Here is a 22,208-nt window from a genome sequence, read left to right as displayed (position 1 = left end):
GCTCACATTCTGCACACACAGAAGACCTCTCATCTCTCTGCACAGCGCTGGTTAAGATATCACACTACTTTGCTTGATATGCCTAACATTACTGTTAAAAGATGCAGTGTACTTAATCCAGCAACTCTCCCCCCAACTGCAGCAGATGGAGAAGCACATGACTGTCTTCAGATTCTTGATGAAGTTTGCACACCCACACCAGATCTTTCCACTCAGCCCATACCAAATGCAGACATGGAGCTGTTTGTGGACGGTTCGGTGTCTCGCAACGTGGACACAGGTGCTGCTCCAGTGGGTTTTGCAATAGTGACACCACATGACATTTTGCTCAGTGGCAAACTGCCACCACACTTTTCAGCACAAGCTGCAGAACTTGTAGCTCTGACTGAAGCCTGTAAACTGGCTTCAGGTAAAACTGTGAATATTTACACAGACTCGCGTTATGCGTTTGGAGTGGTGCACCATTTTGGGGCCCTCTGGCGACATAGAGGATTTCTTACATCTTCTGGCAAGCCCATCTCACACCATAAACTTGTGTCTGCATTGCTAGATGCCATCCTCCTTCCAGCATCCATCTCTGTGATTAAATGTGAAGCTCACACTAACAGTTCTGACTCTATTTCTACAGGAAATGCTGCAGCAGATGCAGCCGCTAAAGCTGCTGCATTGTCTGCTTCACCTTTCACGGTTAACTGTTTGATGTTGTCTAACACTCCTGACACCTGCTCACCTGCTGATGTTTCTGTTCTGCAGTCTCTTTCCACCATGTGGTCAAAATCAGGTGCCACATTTAAAGACTCAGTGTGGATGGGTCCAGATAACAAACCTTGTTTGCCACGTGCTTTTTTCCACTGTTATGCAAAACTGTCCCATGGGAGAGACCATGTGGGCAAAGGGGGAATGTGTGCTGCTGTTAATTCATCATGGTACACACGTGCTTTTTCAACTTTTGCACAGGACTTTTGCAGGAAATGCATCATTTGTGCAGCCAACAATACATCAGGGGCTCTTCATATGCCACCTGCTGGTCATCCACCTCCTGACAAACCCTTTGAACATTTAATGATGGATTTCATTGAACTAACACCAAGTGAAGGGAAAAGATACTGTCTTGTAATTGTTGACATGTTCAGCAAATGGGTTGAAGTTTTCCCCTCTTCCAAACAGGATGCTGGAGCTGTGGCTAAAGCACTGCTAACTGAAATTATTCCTAGGTGGGGAATTCCTTCAGTCATCAGCAGTGACAATGGACCAGGTTTTGTCAACCAGGCCCTGAAAGAAGTGTCAGACTATCTTGGGTTTGACAGACGTCATCATTGTTCATATCATCCAGCAGGTCCAGTTAGGCGCCCTCCCCTTACCACAGGTGCATGTGATGATGCTATGTTGAGATACTGTGCCAACTTGTCTACAACCTTATCAGCATTACATTCACAGGTGAAAAGTGCCCTGCCATCTGCAGCCACAGCAGTCCTCCACAACTTACAGCCTGGAGATTGGGTTCTCATCAAAGACCACAGACGCCGTCACTGGAAACGAAGGCGATTCCAGGGCCCGTTCCAGGTTCTGCTGACCACTGAGACAGCTGGAAAGGTTGCAGAGAAGGCCGCATGGGTACACGCCAGCCACTGCAAACGGGTTCCTGAACCAAAGGCCGACAACCAGCCACCAGAGAATCAAAGCAAAGGAGGCCACATAAATTCTTTAGACCCAGAATAATGGTCTAGGGAAAACTGACTCATCCAGACGCTGAGGAAGACAACTGGGGTGCACGCCGTGCGCTGCCCCTAACCTGCAGCTGCGGTGGAACCGTCTGCAATATAAGAGTGAGGGGTGAAAGAGCGCCCTCCTCCACCAGTAGCATGCCAAGCTCCAACCAAGTGACTACAGAGTAAAGCTCTGTGTCACCAACAAGAGCAACAATGTAAGGTCTATTGATAGGTCAGTCACACACCAGATGGCCTCTCTGGCTGAGACTTGTGATGATGATGATATTGATGTTTTGACTGTTTGTATTTTTCCCAGCTTGCTATCAACCTAAGGACGTCTGTGTCCTACAAAAACAGCTAAATGCATATTTTAACATTTATCAGCTAATGATGTGTTTACTTAAACCCAAAGGAATGTAGTCACTGATCATATGATCAATTTGTATATACTTTGGTGTGGCCATTTTATGGCCAAAGGGGGAATTGTAATGTCAATTTATCATATAACCATATACTCTTTTATCAAGTATTCGTATATTCTCATGAACTCGTATATTCAATTCTGGGTGAAGTACATATAACATGACCTGTAGTGGCCTAATGTACTTTGTTTACTGTACTTTGTGAGGACACCTGTTATGTCTCCGGTGCCTCCGAGCACAACTTATCTCTATTTTTTGACCTTCAGATTATTTTGTCTCCCTGCCATCCTTGCCATGCTGGTATGTGAGAAACAGGCATAAGTACTCTTGGAACTTGTAACCTGGGGTCAGACCTCTGTAGCATTTGATGCTGCGTGAGCTCTGTCCTTTCTGCACAAATGGATTACTCTGTAAACCTTATTTTATAATAAAGCATCAAAAGACAATAACTGTCTAAAGAATTCTATTTCACTTCTCAAAAGGAGGAAAGTATTTTTCCACCACATATACGTTGGATTTCCGACTGTGATTGGTTCACACAGTTAACGTGGACCCTCAGCAGCAGACGTCTGTATCACTGTTTTTTCAATCAGACCAGCCGTCTGTGTGGTGCTGTCATTATTTCAGATGGACATGAATTGAACATTGCTCCTGTGTACATGTGGGTTGGTGGTATTTCTTGGTAGTGCATTCATTTAGAACTAAATACCAGCTGTTTTTACACATATGGAAAGTCATTGTTGTCAGTGCTGGATTAGCCTTGTGGGGCAAAAATGAGCCTTGGGGCCCCAAGTGATTCATTTTATTTATTTCCAAAAAATGTTTTACATCCCAATATATAACCTCATTGAAATATAAAATTATATATATATTGTAATGTTATTCTTTTTTTTTTTTTTAACTTTTATTACGCTGGCATCAAATGACGTTCACATATTACATGTCGTAAGTTTACCTGAGGTTTTAAAATATTTCCCCCCTAAAAGAAATAATTGTCACTGTGGATTTTCTCCATATCACTCACAGCTGTTTCTAAACAAACCTGTAGTCCATCAAGTGATCGACACCATGAACCTGGAGCATTTGGGGGACGCTGAAGTTCTGAGGTCTGTCCAGCCTGGACTGTTTTCTCTATTGTTTTTGCTGGGGATTTGGAGGGTCTAACCTCTGTGGATTTCACAACTAAAAACAAACTTTTCATTGATATTTTACAGGGTGATTCCAGGGTTCAGCATTTCCCCAGCAGAATTGAATCTCTGGTAGTGTGGAGGTTTTGGAACTAAATCCAAATGCTTGTTGCAACATTCAAATTTACAGACAATATAAGTGAATGGATAACTCCATGTATTTTTATTTTTTTAATTTTTAATTTATTTATTTTTTTAACGGTTTGTGGTGGGGAGACTTGGTCTTCTGACCTCAGCCCTGTTTAGCCTGTGTGCTGGCTTTTGTGTGTGTGTGTGCGTGCGTGCCTGCTTCAGTTATTCCACGGCTACAAACGCTCTCTACAGTCACACCTTTAAAGTGGGGCTGTATGTGAATAGGTACTATTAGATTTTCTGCTTTTACAGCACTGAAGTACTCATGATCACTTTGTGGCTGAAACTACTGAAGATGGTTCTTAGACAAACATTACAATGCAAGAGAACATTTCTGATTTCATTTTTTCTTTGCCCTGTTTTCTTCTTTATTGGTTTACATCATGACAAACATATGTGCTATGCTGCATGAAGAAGACCCAGGTGAATGCTCTGTCTTAATCAGTGTACTTGTTATCTATAGTTCTACTGTTTTATTCACTACACAGCATGGATACTTCACACTGTGTGTTAAAGCATGTGCCTCTGGTACAGCCTGCAGAGTCCATGCTAACATCCTGATAACATTACCATGCATAGGCTCAGAGCTGATGCCTCGTTAATTGTCACTTGATTTGTATGGTGGGCTGTTGGCTGATGGACTGTGATATCGCTGTTCACAAGATACAAGAAATGTATATTTTGGATTTTTTGAAAGTGTCTATGTTCAGGACTTTTGACAAATTTGTTTGTGTATTGATTATGTCATGTTAATAAACATGTTCTTTTATTTACAGTCCTGCTCAAAGTTATTGGCACTGCTGAATTTTAAGTAGAGTTTAGAATAGCTTCAGAAATAAATGGAAATCAAGCGGTTTTGTAGAATCAGAATATTTAATAAAATGTCCAGAGTTATTGAACAACAACAAAAATGCTTCCATATAGTGAAATAAAATTTACATACATAAAACATATGATGGACATAATTATTGGCATCCATTTGTTTTCATCTTCTTTTTCACAACCAAACCAAAATGTCTTTGGAACCTCACAGATTATGTTAGCCACGGCTAAACAAGGCCTTTCTTCTACAGAAATCTCTGCACAAATTTCACTAGAAAGCAGGACCAGAAGAGGATTTTCTGCAAGAAATATCTGAAAACGTTGTGCTGCAGTTTAATGGGACTGCCCGACACGCATTTGGAGTTGGAGGTGGTGAAAGCCATAGCTGAGGTTTGAACCTCGTCGTGCTACAGATGTCATTTTATGCCCATTCATTGCTACTGCAAGGAATCACTGGTATCCTTATTGGTGCGAGCGTGTTCAGTCTGATTGGATGTTGTATTATTCCCTGCATTAGAAGTGTCACTGTAAGGTCTATAGGTCAATCACACACCAGATGGCCTCTCTGGCTGAGACTCGTCTTCTGTCAGATGTTGAAAACCCAACTGATTTATTTACTGATTGGATTCCTCCTCTTTATGATGATGATGATGATGAAGATGATGTTGATGTTTAGGTTTTGAGTGTTTGTATTTTCCCCCAGCTTGCTATCAGCCTAAGGACGTCTGTGTCCTACAAAAACAGCTAAATGCATATTTTCACATATATCAGCGAATGATGTGTCTACTTAAACCTAAAGGAATGTAGTCACTGATCATATGATCAATTTGTATACTTTAGTGTGACGGACAGTTACTGTCTAAAGAATTTTATTTCACTTCTCATCAGGAAGAAAGTATATTTCCACCACACTTACATACATGTCGTCTGTGATAAAGGATATGAGAAAGCTTTGTAGATTCCAACAAAAGGGTTTTATTAAAGCTCAAGGTCTTAGATACATCACACTAAAACAGCATTTGTTTCTGAACAGCAGCCGTCCAGATTTTCAAGAAAAGATCACTCGCATAATAATTTTAACACAGTGTAGACTCCATCATTTTGTTCTGTCTTGTATATTCAGGCAGTAGTGTGGCCTTTTGGGCCAAAAGGGAGAAGCCTGCACCTTCAGAACTGAGCTTTTCCACCGGCGCTTCATGTTTGACATGTGGTCTGGCAGGAGCCAATCACCGCTACGTTTGGTGCAGTTGTCCAATCACCTCCTTGTCCTGGCGGAGTTTATTTGCATTCATGACCTTACGCATCTGAATATAATGGATCAGCTCTTCACGCAGCTAAGAAGAGGAGCGTGTTCGTAAAACGTGGTTGGTGTAAATTAAGATGATAATGTTTCAGTTTAAATTACAAATATCAAAACTCTATGACTCTACAATATTAACATACAGAGACAAAAGGGTCCGTGTATCTTTTGGGATTTGAATTTTCCTTCAAACGCTGATATTTAAAAAAATAAAATAGAGTGCTTATTTGATTTTCGTTTTAAAATACAAAAAACATTTTAATTTTTTGTGGGTCTGAAGGGAATCCTCGAAATTTAAGAATTACTTAGATTTTCTTTCTCTACTTAGCGTAACAAAATACAAAATCAAAAATAAGCAGAAACGAAAAAGGACCGTTTTCTCGTCAGTTGTATCTTGCTGCATCTGTCTGAGTGGGACTCCAGCTCGGATGAGGCCATGGTCAGTGTGGAGCCCAGGTACGCCCCCTGCTGCATGTGGAAGTGTTGTAAGATGAGATATAAGATTTGTGAGCCATCCTCTTTCAGTAAGGCCAGTAAAGAAAACCATTATCTATAGTCACCTTTAATCCTTTATTCTTTTCTTTTTTTTTTTAAACAGCACTCATTAATTCCTTCCCAAACTTCCACTGGGAGAAGATTTGGGCGTACTGTAACACGATCGGGGAGTTGGCATGTTTTTAAGTTGCAAAGCAATTTGACATCAGTACTTAAATGTTTCTCTGTTCAGGTTTGATGTTACGTTTATTCATATTTCCACTGAATTCTGTATCATTAAAATGAGAATTTGTAAAGAAGAAGTGTTGTGTGTGTGTTCAGGTGGATTCACAGAGGACGCAAAGTGAATTTTAGATGCACCGTCATTACATTCAGTCAAATAGAAAGATGGGTGAGAGCGGACCGCCTACATTCAGGCAGTAGTGTGGCCTTTTGGGCCAAAAAGGAGAAGCCTGCACCTTCAGAACGGAGCTTTTCCACCGGCGCTTCATGTTTGACATGTGGTCTGGCAGGAGCCAATCACCGCTACGTTTGGTGCAGTTGTCCAATCACCTCCTTGTCCTGGCGGAGTTTATTTGCATTCATGACCTTACGCATCTGAATATAATGGATCAGCTCTTCACGCAGCTAAGAAGAGGAGCGTGTTCGTAATACGTGGTTGGTGTAAGTTTATATGATAATGTTTCAGTTTATATTACAAATATCAAAACTCTGTGACTCTACAATATTAACATACAGAGACAAAAGGGTCCGTGTATCTTTTGGGATTTGAATTTTCCTTCAAACGCTGATATTTAAAAAAATAAAATAAAGTGCTTATTTGATTTTCGTTTTAAAATACAAAAAACATTTTACTTTTTTGTGGGTCTTAAGGGAATCTTCGAAATTTAAAAATAACTTAGATTTTCTTTCTCTACTTAGCGTAACAAAATACAAAATCACAAAGAAGCAGAAACAAAAAAGGACCGTTTTCTCGTGCCCACAGACCGGATGTTGTCATTGTTTTCTTCTTCTTTTGTTTAACGGAGACCTGCTGCTGCCGGCTGCAGAATTTTCGCCACCTACTGTTCTTTATTTATAATAATCTCGCGTTTGGGCGAACGGCAGAATCCAGCGGCCAGGAAGAAGGAGATAGCCTGGTTCCTGTCAGAGCGGCGCGCCCAACCAAAATGTCCCTGGAACCTTACAGCCAGATTATTTTAGCCACGGCTAAACAAGGCCTTTCTTCTACAGAAATCTCTGCACGAATTTAACAAGAAAGCGGGACCAGAAGAGGATTATCTGCAAGAAATATCAGAAAAGTTTGTGCTGCAGTTTAATGGGACTGTCCGACACACATTTGGAGTTGGAGGTGGTGAAAAGTCGTAGCTGAGGTTTGAACCTCGTCGTGCTACAGATGTCATTTTATGCCCATTCATCGCTACTGCAAGGAATCACTGGTATCCTTATTGGTGCGAGCGTGTTCAGTCTGATTGGATGTTGTATTATTCCCTGCATTAGAAGTGTCATTGTAAGGTCTATAGGTCAATCACACACCAGATGGCCTCTCTGGCTGAGACTCGTCTTCTGTCAGATGTTGAAAACCCAACTGATTTATTTACTGATTGGATTCCTCCTCTTTATGATGATGATGATGTTGATGTTTAGGTTTTGAGTTTTTGTATTTTCCCCCAGCTTGCTATCAACCTAAGGACGTCTGTGTCCTACAAAAACAGCTAAATGCATATTTTCACATATATCAGCTAATGATGTGTCTGATGTACTCACTGATCATATGATCATTTTGTATTCTTTAGTGTGACAATTACTGTTTAGTTGTGGACTGGTCTGGTCTAACATTTCATTTGTCCATGTTTTTTCTCTCTCCCACAGGATCCTACTCTTCACCCCTCCAACATCATGTAAATTAGCATATTGTATAGTTTTTACTGTTTTTGTATTTTGTGTACTGGTTTTTTGTAAGTTTACTTCATTTTTTCTTTAGATTTTGATTGTATGATGTCTTTTAATGAGACTTTATTTGTTTTGAGGTCTTTATTATGTGTGTAAAAGTCCAAATAAATTCTGTTGTGTTGCCTCTTTTGATATTTCTTAACTCTTTTGCAGACACATTTCCCAATGAGGACTGTTGAATGGATTTGACAGTTTTACTGTGCATGAAGTGAAACAATAAGACATGCCTCATGAACCTTAAACACTAATAAAAGTAAAATCAAGTGAGCTCTTCCTACTGAGAGCTCACTCTGTGTGTATGTGTGGAGCAAAAACATAACTGGAGATTTTAGTAGTTGTGATGGGAAGGCCACAGGTGACACACACCTTTGAAAGAAATTTAAGTAGGGAGCTTTTGGTAAACTGTTGATACTACTTCATATTGTAACATGGTTATAATGACCATGTTGGAAGACAATTGACAGCAGATTCACTGGTTGACTTTGCTTTTGAACATACCTTATATAACATCTATATCTATCTATCTATACCTATATATCTATATATCTATCTATATCTATATCTATATATATATATATATATATATATATATATATATATATATATATATATATGTTTTTGTGTGTATGCATAAATCTGGCCAATAAAACTGATTCTGATTGAAGTCTTTAATGCATAAAGCCATGGAGTCAGACTGAAAGTGAACCCCTGGCAACCTGTGATCATTTCAAACACCTGTTCTGTGTTGGACCCCCATTCAGACGTTACTGCTGCTTTATGAGGGCAGTCACCGCAGGTCCCTCCTACCACTTCACCCATTAGTCCCGTCCAATCAGAGTCCAGTTTGAGCAGCGCCAAAACCCAGTCGCACCTGTTGCCCATGCGCTAATCAAACCCATGTGACCGGGGAGGAGAGGGCTCAGCCAATAGCAGGGCAGAATCTTATGTAGTGCAGCTTATAAGGCGTTGGGGTAACACTTGCTCGATTTTGCTGTGGAATACAGGATACATCCGTGACGTTCTGTTTTGTCCAAGCTCTTTTTCTGGTTAGTGGAGCGAACTGAACTCGTTACCTGTACACAGAAGAAGCCTGTGTGTTCATGTTTAGCAGGTTATTTGTTATTGTGCTTCCTGGTGCACAGTGAAAGCTGTGGCTGAGAGCAGAGAGACGATTCAGGCCTAGTGGAGCTGGAACTTCGGCGCAAGACAGGAGGTTCACGTGTCCGGAGCAGTCCAGAGGAAAAATGGCGGACGTGGAGGCCATGTAAGGCCCACGCAGAACGTTTAAAATGCAGAGCTTGAGTTGATTTGTGACCAGAGGCTAACATGTTTGTTTATGTGCCGGGTTTCCACAGGACGGACGAAGGGATCCAGCGGAGCAGCCGAGACCATTTGGGAGAAAGCACCGCGCTTGGCGTCGCTCATCGGCTCTACGCTTATGCGCGCGTATTTGTGTGTGAGAGAGATCTTAGTGTTGAAGTGCAGGCTTGTGTCTTTAGCTCGGTTGAGATGGGCTTTGTAACCAGTATAGCCGCTTAGGAGTTTGGGACTGGCCAAGTGTTGGCAAGGCTTAGTTGTGGATGGTTTCAGTGTGTGGAAGAAACTCGGCCTGCATAGGTTTGGAGCGCGTGTTTGCTGTTGCTGGGCTGTTGCGTCGGTGTTGTCAGTAAGTGGAAGCATATATGCAGTTGTGGTCTGGACATAATTGTGTATATATGGAAGCCTATTGGCAGATAGTAGTGATGGCTCCGGCAACACCGATGCGTCGAGCTCATAGTGCAAAACCCGTGTCGGTGCGCTTGTCGTTTAAAGAAAGTCACATGACTGATATAGGAACTGACACTGACGCGCAAAACTGTTTATAAAGAAGCGCATATGTTAACGGGATGCATCTGCCAAAAGAATCTCTGATCTTTTGCGGTTCATTGTCAAATTAATCAATAATTATGGAGCAGCCTCAAGCCAAAAGAAAGGTTTCCACCGTGTGGGACCATTTTGATCTCATATCGGATCCTCATCTGTTCCGTGTGAGCGGGTGTTTTCTACAGCTGGAGAAGTTGTATCAAAAAAGTGTAACAGACTGAATTTCAAAACGGTTTTTTTTTTTAAATAAAAATATATTTTAAAAAAAGAAAATCCCAGTCCACAAGCATCCTCATTCACAACACGTTCACCTAGGTTTTCATGTTATGATACATGTTCACATTATTTATTGACTGTATCTAAAAATATCAAAGATTTTAAATTTAAATGAAGATATGAAATAATACAATATAAAATACAATAACATAAGTTATATAATTGTATATACTAGGTCATCAAATCAGTGTCAGTTGAGTCTGTCAACTAGGTTGCCTGTAGGGATTTTTAAGGTCCAGCAGGTGTCAGTATTCAGTGACACAGTATCAATACAGTTTGGCAATGTGTCATGACGCCTCATCTACCCATCACTAGCAGATAGTGTTGGCAGCATGGGTTGAGTTGCATGTCTTGTTGCCAGGCTTAATTGTTCAGCAGTGTGGATGAGGCCATGGCCAGGGTAGGCCCTCAGCTGCACCTTGAAGTGTTGCTGAATGTTGAAAATTCCAGGTTAAATATCCAAAGCCTGTGTGTGCATGTGCCTTCTCTGCAGGAAGGATGAGCTGCTCTAGAGAATCATCAGAGGGTAAGAGAAAGCACATAAGTCAACATTGCTCAGTGTTTCTACATTTAAACATGTATTTGTTTGTGTGTGGAGCCCAGGTACGCCCCCTGCTGCCTGTGGAAGTGTTGTAAGATGTTTTAACTTCCAGAGTTTGACTTGCCTAGCACCTGTGGCTAATGTTGAGTGTGTTTCTTTGTGTGTTGTGCAGGATGGAGGAGCTGCTGATCCAGAGAACCATGAGGATGCATGTTGGCCAATACTGCTCAGTGTTTCTACACTGAAGGATTCATTTGTGTACACTCCCCAGCAACCGTGTGTGTACTGCATCTGAGTGGAAGACCTGGAGAAAAAAACCTCAAGGACTCATCAGTCAGAGTGGTCATGTGACTGTCGGCCTGCTGAAGCAGGGATGGAACCACTGTGTGTAGAAACACAAGCTGTGTTGTGTAGTTTAGTGTTGTCAGGTTTAGTTGTGGGTATTTGTCACTATATGGATGGCACTGGGGTCAGTGTGGGTTTAGTGTGTGTGAGACATAGTTGCTGCTTGATGGAGAATAAAACTTATGCATGCATTAATGTCTCCTTCTTTCTTTCTGTGTGCAGCTGCTTGTGGCTGAGTGGCCATCCAACTTTGAGGCCATGGGCAATGTGGAGCTCAGGTAAGGCCCCTGCTGCAGCTGGAAGTCAAGCAAAATATTACAAGTTCAAGGACTGACTTGATTAGTATCCAAAACCAATGTCTTTGTGTTTTTCAGCAGGAGGGAGGAGCTGAGTGAGAGGACCATTTGAGACCAGGTGAGCAAGAGCCACATTGTAGTGTTTCTACACTTATACATGCACTAATTTTAGTCCGTGTGTGTTGTAGGTGTATGTGGGGTGGAGCCAGTGAAGGTGCTGCTGGTGAGGATAGAGCGCCATCCTGTGGGAGTGAGGGACACACTGTGGCTGTTGTGTGTTGTCAGAGCTCTTTGTGGTAAGTGGATTAGAAAAAAATCAAGGGCTGTTTCAAAGGTGGTTTGTGTGCTGATGCTTCCTGTTTGTGTTTCTCTTGCAGGATGGCAGAGCTTATTTGGAGGGTCATGAGAGACCAGGTGAGACGTTGCATGTTGGTTAACATTGTTTAGTGTTTCTACACATGCATGCATTCATTTTTGTGTGTGTGTGTGTGTGAGAGAGAGAGAGCTAGGGTGAGTGTTGGAAGTGCAGGCCTGTCTTCAGCTCAGTTTAGATGGGCTTTGTTCTGTATCCAGGTGCATTGGAGTTTGGGTGTGGCTGAGTATTGTCAGGGCTCAGTTGTGGATGGATTCAGTGTGTGTGAAAAGCATTGAGGTCAGTGTAAGTTTAGAGTCTTTGTTTGTGTCAGTGTCGTCTGTAGGTGGAAACATACAGACATTTATCTGTTTTAGAGCTGGTTTGGGCTTTTTAGGCAGAGCTATAAATTCAGCTTCTTCCTTATTACTTAAAGCTATTTTTTTTTACATTTTAATTATTGTCACTTTATTTATGACCAATGACTTATGACTAATAGGTATGAATTTTATGCATTTATTTATTCAGACATGTTTATCCTCTCTAGTATATTGTATTAAGCTGCTCTCTTGCTTACTATATATATCTGAGCGTGTATATGCACTCATTTATGCAGGAGATGCTACGTTGTGTGTGGAGACACCTGGTTGGCGTCTTAAAGGGAGAGTCTCAGACACTGTGCTACACTTCCAGCCTTTTACACACTCTACCATTGACTGGTGTAGCCCACGGCAACATTTGGGCCATAAAAAGCCAGAAACCATCATTATGCCCATAGACATGGAAACCATTTTATAGACTTGTTGCTGAGTGGACAGTATGTGTCTAATTTGCAGATATTGTGTGTGTATGTGTAGGTGCTGTGTTGTGTGGACAAACAGGGTATCCTGTCGTGGCCTAACCTCAGTCCAGAGACCGTGCTGTTCTTCAGTGGACGGGTCGAACCACCTCACAACAGCCAGGATGATCTCAGAGACGACCTGTCCGTCAACTCCTACTGCCGAATGGAGACGGATGACGACAGGGATCAGAATCAGAATCAGATCAGAATAACTTTATTGATCCCCGTAGGGAAATTCTTACTGTTACTTAACTCCCAGTTGAAAATGAAGAGGAAAATTGCACATAGTTCGATGTAGGTGTTAGATGTATAGTTAGTTAGATGAGGTGTGTGTTTATGTTTTCTCTGGCACCTTTTAGCCTCACCAGCAGCCCCAATTCACCACCTGATAAGGCACAGTGTTGTATCCACTCCTGACTAACTGTGACTGCTGTACAGGCCCAGGAGGGGCAGGCTCTGCTCTGTCTACCGGCAGAGTCCTCCACCCAGCTGGGGGAGGGGCCCGGGCCGAGCGAGACCTCACACGACAGCATTCGCTCATCTGACACGGTCCGGCTTCGGCGTTCCTGCCAGCCCGCACACAGTCGCACCAAACACCACTCTGGATCCAACGTGAGCTTCAGCCACGATACTGAGGGAGGCGAGGACGACCAGGCCCAGGTAAAGCTTAGACCTGAAACTGTACCAGCTGTTGTGAAAATAGGAAACATGCTATTGATTCAGTAAGCTGATGTAACTTTACTATTCCTGCTATGTTGTGATGTTGTTGGTCTTTTCATTTCTGTCCCATTTGTCTCCAGGACTTTGCAATGGGCTGCCCAGAGGTGGAGGCAGAGGACTTTGTGTGTGACTACCACCTGGAGATGCTGAGCCTGTCACAGGACCAGCAGAACCCAACCAGCATCCAGTTTGATCATCTCTCCTGGCAGTGCCACCTGCCCTCCCTCAAGCCACTGGGCCTCAACATCATGCTGAACCTCTGCAACGCCAGCGTCACCCAGCAGCTCTGCCGCTTCTCTGACCACCTGTCCAACCTGGCTCTGCAGGAGAGCCACGGCTCTGTACTGCCTGTCTACGTACCCTGGGGACTCTGTGAGCTCTCCAGGCTCATAGGTGAGCTGCTTTGACATCTGGTTGGTTTAGAGCCACCTGTTAATACCATGACCTAGTTTGTCTCATAGTTTGGCTTTTTGTTAGGTCATGTGAAAACACAGTGATCAGAGGTTCAGAGGATTTTTCTTCAGTGGTAAAAGCTGATCTGGCTTTCATCCCACTCAGCATGAACTCCAGATTACATTTTACCCCAGAATAAAGTCCTTGCATACAGTTGGAGACAAAAGTATTGGCACCCCTGTCAGTTTGACATGTTTTGCATAAAGCAAGGGCTTAATGCAATTTTTTATTGAAGCAAACTAATTGAACATTTCAAAACAATGATGTGATCAACAAAAAACAAGAAATTATTTTGCAGTCTGACAGAAATTTTACAAAAACATAATTGGTTGGTGACAAAAGTATTGGCACTTAGCAGTTAGTACTTTGTGTGTCCACCTTTGGCCTTTACAACTGCTTGTAATATGTTCTTGTAGCTTGATATCAACTGCTGACACCTCTGCACAGGTGTTTTGGCCCATTCTTGCTGGCAGATGGTCTTCAGTTCAGTCAGACTGGAAGGCTTTCTTGAAGCAACTTCAACTTTCAGATCTGCCCATAACATCTCAATAGGGTTGAGATCTGGGCACTGGGACGGCCACTGTAGTACAGAAATCTTCTTTTCCTTCAGAAATTCTGTCGTTGATTTTGCTGTGTGCTTCAGATCGTTGTCATGCTGAAAGTAGAAACGTCGACCCAGTAGCTGCCTTGCTGATGGGAGCATTTGATCACAAACTATTTCTTGATACATGGTGGCATCCATCTTTTCCTTCATGATGTGAAGAGTCCCAGTGCCTGCACTACTGAAGCATCCCCAAACCATGATGGAACCGCCATTGTGCTTTATAGTAGGCACCAGATGCTTTTCGTCCAAGGCTTGTCCTAGCTCTGTCCAAATATAGTGAGGGCCATTAATTCGGAACAACTCTATTTTTCACTCGTCTGACCACAGTACTTTTGAGAAGAAGCTGTCAGATTCACTTACATACTTTTTAGCATACTCCAGTCGCGTCTTCTTGTAGACAGCTCTCAAGTAAGGCTTTTTGATGAATCGACATCCTCTGTAGCCGTTTCTGCTGAGTGTTCTCTGTACAGTTCTTGTGTGTACAAATGTTCCAGATGTTTCCAAGTTTTTCCTGATATCCTTGGCTGTAAGTCCAGGGTTCTTTTTGACCTCTCACACAACTTTTCTAGCACTTCTGTTCTCAATCTTTCATGGATGTCCACATCTAGGCCTGTTTTCAACTGTAGCAGCCAGGTTGAACTTTTTGATCATTTCTCTCACTATTGACTTAGGCATTTGGAACTTTTCTGCAATTTTCTTGTAGCTGTTCCCTTTCTGGTGGTCAGTTACAATGCACTCTCTAACTTGCAAACTGACTTCTTTAGACATCCCCATGATGCTTGGCTAGTGAGCAAGTTCAAGTTGAATAAAACTTGGCTGTCCCCCTTTTTATCTCTGGGTAAAGCCATCTAACAACTACCAACAGGTGTGTCAACACTTAACAACCCTGAATCTGTCTGCATGATTCAGTCTTGAAAAGTTAACAAAATATAAAAGGTGCCAATACTTTTGTCACCAACCGATTACATTTTTGTAAAATTTCTGTCAGACTGCAAAATAATTTCTTGTTTTTTGTTGATCACATCATTGTTTTGAAATGTTCATTTAGTTTGCTTCAATAAAAAATTGCATTAAACCCTTGCTTTATGCAAAACATGTCAAACTGACAGGGGTGCCAATACTTTTGTCTCCAACTGTAGATTAAATTTCCGAGCACTGTGAGAAGATCTATTTCTCACATGGTCTTCATGATAAATTAAGGCTACAAGCAAGTTGCTGCTATGTTGGATTGATGGACTGGAGTGGGAGTACTGCACCTGGCTGAACTGAGAGTGAACCATAATTAAAAAATGGCCCTGAAGGGCCCTTCCTATAGAGAGCTGCAAGTTCCTGAATTCTTGCTCAAGTTCAGTTTGCTGTCCAAGTGGACACCCAGGTATTTGTTCTCCTGTACCACCTCCACCATCTGTCCCCTAATGAAAAGAGGAGTAGCAGGAGTCCTGGGTCTCCTGAAGTCCTCCACCAGCTGCTTTGTTTTGCTGATGCTGAGCTGCAGGTGGTTCAGCTCACACCAGTCCACAAAACCAGCCACCGCCCTCTGGTGACACATCCTCCCCCCTGATGCATCCAGCAGCTGCAGAGATCTGAGAGCTTCTGTAGGTGGCAGGTCAGAATGCCGTACCTGAAGTCCGAGGTGGACAGGGTAAAGGGGACAGGACAGTCCCCTGTGGAGCTCCCGTCAGCAGTGGCTGTAAGCAGCAGGTTGTAGCAATCACAATCATAGGTTTAAACAGCTGAGACTCAGCGTCTGTCCCACTCCTCACCAGATGATGGCAGTGATGTGCAGAGTTGTTGTTGGCCAGTAAAGACATTCATCCATTTCCCAATGTTTAGGTGTTTCACTGTAGGCAGAGGCTCCGGGTTGGTGTGAAACATCATTTAAACTGATCATCAGTATCAGATGATGTGCTGTTTGTGGGAAGTAAGAGAAGTTTTCAGAACCAAATTAGATCATGTCTTATTATCTATTACCCTCATCTTTTCCTTTGTGTGTCTGTTTGTGTTTGTGTGTCAGGATTCACTCCCGGTGCAAGGGAGCTGTTCAAACAGGAGAACCACTTGGCTCTGTACCAGCTGCCATCTGGAGAGAAAACCAAGGCGTTAACCTTCCGCCACCTTCATTACTTCACCAAACGCCAGCCTCCCATGTCCCACCTCATCTCTCTGTTCGTACGAGACTCCTCCTCCAGTAAGTCTATACACACTTCAGTCAACCTGTGTCGTTCTACTGCTCTGTTTTCTTTTATTTTACAGTTTTTAATGAAAAGAGCGGATTTTTTTCTTATATGTACTTGTTGCATTTTGCTGTGTTACTTGTCCTTTGTCTGTCTCTTCACCAAATAGATGAGCAAGTTAAAAAAAAAAAGGTGTTTGTGTGTATTTTCATGTCTGCTAATGTTATTCTCACTGTCTTTCTCTAACCTCTCTGTTGTAGATAACATCCAGATGCTGTCACATGGCTCGGCTGACCTCATCCTGGAAGCCTGCACTGACTTCTGGGATGGAACTGATATCTACCCCCTGTCGGGCTCAGACAGGTGCCGTCACACTGATCGCTCTTCTGTGGCTGTAAATCTTGAGTCAGACACAAGTATCAAAGTTTCATAAGCACAGCACAGGTGATATCATCCATATCTACACTCAGCTGCCACTTTATTATCCATGAAGCTCATCATGTTCAGGTTTTCTTCAAACTGTTTTAGAGACGTTGCTTCAGCGTTCTGATCATTTTGGAGGCTGCAGTTTGTGATGCTGTTGAACTGTACAGTATATACAGAGGTCTTTCTGTTATTTAACCTGCCCTCACTGATATCAATAGGGTGAACAAGATAATAGAAGCTGCCACCTGAGTGTTTATTTCTACACTCTGCTCTTGTGTTACAGAAAGAAGGTCCTGGACTTCTACCAGCGGGCCTGTCTGTCAGGTTACTGCTCAGCCTTTGCCTACAAACCCATGCAAGTGTCACTGTCAAGCCAACTCAATGGGAAGTGTGTAGAACTGGCCCCCGGTCCCAGCCTCTTCTCTGGAGTGGAGCTGCCCTCCACCACCCCCATCAAATACAACTCCTGTAGGAACAGCTGGAGCTCAGATGGTAAGAGTTAGTGACGGAGGGACGGATTAATTCAAGTAATGAAACAGTAATAACACAACTAATTTTCCTGTCTCTTTTCCTTTGATTGTCTTCCCTTGTCATGTGTGCAGAGGGTATAGGTGAGGGGGTGGAGCGTGAGGACTGCGTCCAGGCCCTGAGTGGGCAGATCTTCATGGGAATGGTGTCGTCTCAGTTCCAGGCGAGGCTGGACACAGTCCGGCTTATCGATGCCCTGGTCACAGCTTGCATCCCCTTTGTTTACTTTTCTATGGAGGATGAGCTCCGCAGCAAGGTGAACACACACAAGCTCCAATAAACATTTGATAGTATCTAGTTTATGTTGGCTGAAGTGATCAAGGTATAGTACTCTTTCATTTGGACAATAAATGGACTCCTTCATCTGATGTCTCTCTGTGTCTCTGCTGACAGCACACTGTTTTTTCCACATTCACCAAAATAAATGTGCATTTCCCAGCATGCATCTGATTCTAGTCCACAACAAAAAGCTGTCATTTTGAGAGTGTGTGTTTATGTGGCTCATTTTGTGTCTGTGCAGGTTTTTGCTGAGAAGATGGGTTTAGAGACGGGCTGGAACTGCCACATCTCTCTGACCCCAAACGGAGACAGTCCCTGTGATGGAGCTCCATCCAGCCCCAGTCACGGTTCCCTGCACGAAGACCTGAACCAAGGTACCAAACCTGTGTTTGCACAAACTGAGGAAATTATTCATTTTATTACATTTACTGTTGGGGTGCACTTCATGACTGTCCTTCTGTCTGCAGGTGTGATGTGGACATCAATGTAGGTTGTCAAGGTTTCTGTGTTTAGTCTTGCTGTTTAATTACACAGACATAGATTTATCATTTGAAGAGTAAACCCACATGATTTCTGGATCAGATCTCGTCAAATTATGACATTACCCTGTTCTATGGGGTGGTCACAGTTTGAATTACATTGTATAACTTTACATGAGATTTTCAATTTTATGTTACTTTATGCTTCTTTTAGGGGAAATAACAGAAAGGAGTCCTGTAGAAGTGCAGGTCTGACATGAGTGATGTCTGTTCATTTGAGTTTTACAGAGTATCTCTAACTTTGCCGACTGTCTTCATATGTGATTCAGATTCTCGGGATGAAGCAGAAGGTCCTTTGCTGCCAGTTTCCAGCCCACAGACAGTGATGTGCCCAGCTTCCTGGAGGACTGCAACAGGGTAACAATACCTTTTATTAAAACCACTGAAACTACAATGGAGAAATATCAGTATCTGTTTTTCATGCAGCTGTATAATACAGACAGATTCCTCTGTCTTATGCTTTGGTAACCAGCAGGAAATTGTGCTTTGTTTTGAAATTATTTTACATTAGTCTGAATCATTTTCTCTCCCTGCCCTTTGTCAGGCCAAGCTACCTCGTGGGATCCACCAGGTCCGTCCTCATCTGAAGAACATTGATAATGTGCCTCTTTTGGTGCCACTCTTCACTGACTGCACCCCTGACAGTCAGTATTCTTTATGTCTTTTATAGAATGAATCACTCTGCTTATGGGTAATTCCACTTTTTTGGAAAACTTTTTCATCTTACTTTTTAAAGATGTCCTCTGACTCCATTGTCTTCCTCTGCTCGTCAATGGTGAAACAGATTCTAATAAGGAAAAGCGATGATTAATAACCAACGAGGCTTATTTCAAGGAAAGAATGAAAGATCTGTGTCTTCGATATACTCAGTGTTTGCTTTAGAGTACTGTAGACATTTACTTACAGTGGAGTTCTCTTCACAGCCATGTGTGAGATGATGAAGATCATGCAGGAGAACAGGGAGGTTACATGCTGTCTGGGAAGCTCCGCCAATTTCCGCAACAGCCGCCTGTTCCTACAGAGTGACATCAGGTATACACTCATTAATGAAGCACATCCTGTTTTTTCAAATTTGAAAATCAATGTTAATGAGACTAGATTTTCATTTTTATCACAATTAAAACCAGTAAATGTTGAATTCTGAAGCAATATTTCTGCTATTAAAAAAATGAAAACTCATAGTAATACTATCTAGCCATGCAGAGAGTTGTTGTTTGTCAGGGTTCAGGGATACCTGTCACTGAGATTCCTACTTCCATCCCAAAACTTATTGTCCAGTACAAATGCAATTCCTTTCACCTCCATTGTACTAGATGGAGACAGATACCTCACTACTAGAGGTAAATGGGAAAATATTTTCTAGTTTGTGTGTACTGACCCTTTAACAGCTTGCCATAGTCCAGCAACATTGTTTTGACTGATTATACAATAATTATGTAACAAACTACTTCTCATTCTCAGTCCACATGATTTTTCATCGTCCTCTCTCCACAGCATCGCTCTGGACCCTCTGTACCCGTCTCAGTGTTCGTGGGAGACATTTGGCTATGCCACCGGAGGAGGCTTCAACGGAGACGCTGAGGGTCTGTCTCCTCTGAGGCTCTCAGGACAGCTCAACAGTCTGGGCTGCTCTGTCACCTTCCACCAAGGAGAGAGCGTCAGCATGGTCAAGCTCATAGAGCAGGTTGGACACACACACACACAGATACACTAAGTCAGAACGAGACACTTATATATGAATTCATTTGCTTTTTGGGTGAATCTTTTCCAGGCGCGACACACGACCTATGGTATCCGCAAATGCTTCCTCTTCCTGCTGCAGTGTCAGCTCAGTCTGGTCATCATCCAGGTGAGAGAGCACTTCACAAACTCAGAGCATGTGGATTTATATGGATTTATATGTACAAATACATTGCTCTCCTTTCTCTGTGTGTATCATTGCTAACAGGCTAAAAGGCTAAAGACCTAATTAATATTGTGATGTACATTTCTGAATAAATAAATGAAGGAAGTGCTTCTGGTGTTTGTCCGTAGTTCTTAGCCTGTCTGGCTCAGCTTCCTCCTCCAATGAACACCACTGACATCCTCTGGCTGTCCTGCTTCAGCTGCCCACTTCTAAGGTACACACATAATAAAACACTGTGAACTGACAACACTGTGTTATTTCACTGTGTTTATACATTATAGTAATGGTCCATTTGTGTTCTCAGTGTGTCACTTCTGGGGAAGCCTCCAGACACTTCAGTCATGGCAGTTGCCACAGGGAAGAACCTAGATTTCATTCCAAGAAAGGTGGGATCCTGCCTCTCAGATCTTCCACATCTACTAAACCTAGAAGCCTCACTTACTGGATTATTACTGCTAAAGCTTAGACAAACATTTATATAATATTAATTAGTAGCATTTAGTGTACATACTGTGTAGTGATATAGTGGAAACTTCTTCCAGTCAAATGAAGTCTCTAGAAAAATATTCCAGGAGAAAACTTTCATAAAAGCAGTAATGATAATGATAAATACCACAGACAACAAACAGCTGCTCTTTCTGCACCTTGTGTATTTACTGCATCTACACTTGGGGCCATTGATCAAACATGAATGACTAGTTATGTATACATGTACTTCTGTGTGCTTTTTAATCTCCTTTAAACTGTTACTCCTCTTTGACCAGACCCAGAACTACTTCCTTGGCTGTTTCCTGTTGAAGTTTGCTCTGACAGTGTGTGCCTACCTGTTGGCCTTTGGGTTTACGCTGCAGGAGGTCTGCCTAAGCAGAGGCAACAACACCTTAGCTGACAACACCACCATCACCTGCCACATACTCACAGCCAGGTAAAGAGAAGCACTGTCTCTAACTGTCCCACTGTCCTAAGTACACCAGCTGTACCAGCTGTGAGAACAGACACACAAGAATCGATGAGCTGATGAATGAAGTAACAGTTTTCCTGTGTGACTGCAGCTCTTCAGACGAGGCTCCTCAGTGGTTCAGTGAGCTGTCTAATGGCCTGCTGCTGACTCAGAAGGTCATGGCAGGGTTCCTCGTCTTACACACAGGTAGGAAGTCTCTCTGTCATATTGAATACTGTACTGTAAGCTGTGGTCAAGCTTACTCGTGTCTTTTTATATCATTCAAACCAATCCCTTTCTTCTGTTGTTCACATTGTTGTTCACATTCTCTTGTTGCTGACCTTATTTTCCAGTGGTGATCTCCCTCAGCTACGTCCACCGCTCTCAGCCTCTGTGGATAAAGAGTCCGTTCAGCAATACCTGGTGGTGTCTCACTGTACCTGTGGTGTAAGTTAGCACATCATTTGTATGCTCTATGGTTCATCTGTGCTTAAGCCAGTTTAGCTCTTACATCCTCAACGGTCCTGCTGTAACTGTAAGAGATTTTAATTTAGAACTCTGTGTCAGATATCACCCACTGCAGCACCACACAGAGTCGCTAAGGAGAAAGTTCTAGAGTGATCATCAGAAGAAAGACATCTTCATGTAGCTTGTTTCACAGTTCAGTGACTGACTAATAAAAGTAAAATCAAGTGAGCTCTTCCTACTGAGAGCTCACTCTGTGTGTATGTGTGGAACAAAAACATAACTGGAGATTTTGCTGAGTAGTTGTGATGGGAAGGCCACAGGTGACACACACCTTTGAAAGAAATTTAAGTAGGGAGCTTTTGGTAAACTGTTGATACTACTTCATATTGTAACATGGTTATAATGACCATTTTGGAAGACAATTAACAGCAGATTCACTGGTTGACTTTGTTTGAACATACCTTAAATGACACACACATATATATATATATATATATGTATGTAGTTTGCATTATCCAGATTCAGACTGACCCACTGCACTTTTGGTATTTGTGGAAAAAAAGTAGTTGTGTTGTTGTTCTGTAGTGCCTGAGAGCAAAGGAAAACCAAAGTCAGATTCCTTGTGTGTATGCATAAA

The 22,208-nt window shown here is 42.5% G+C and overlaps 1 pseudogene; it reads left to right on the top strand.

Annotated features, from left to right (window-relative positions):
* Window positions 1-234: 234 nt before the first annotated feature.
* LOC121175592 lies at window positions 235-21,554 on the top strand (annotated as a pseudogene).
* The last annotated feature ends 654 nt before the right edge of the window (window positions 21,555-22,208 follow it).

This window comes from Toxotes jaculatrix, chromosome 21 (assembly GCF_017976425.1).
Source record: "Toxotes jaculatrix isolate fToxJac2 chromosome 21, fToxJac2.pri, whole genome shotgun sequence".
Classification (NCBI taxonomy): Eukaryota; Metazoa; Chordata; class Actinopteri; family Toxotidae; genus Toxotes; species Toxotes jaculatrix.
This window is presented reverse-complemented; position numbering and strand designations above follow the sequence as displayed.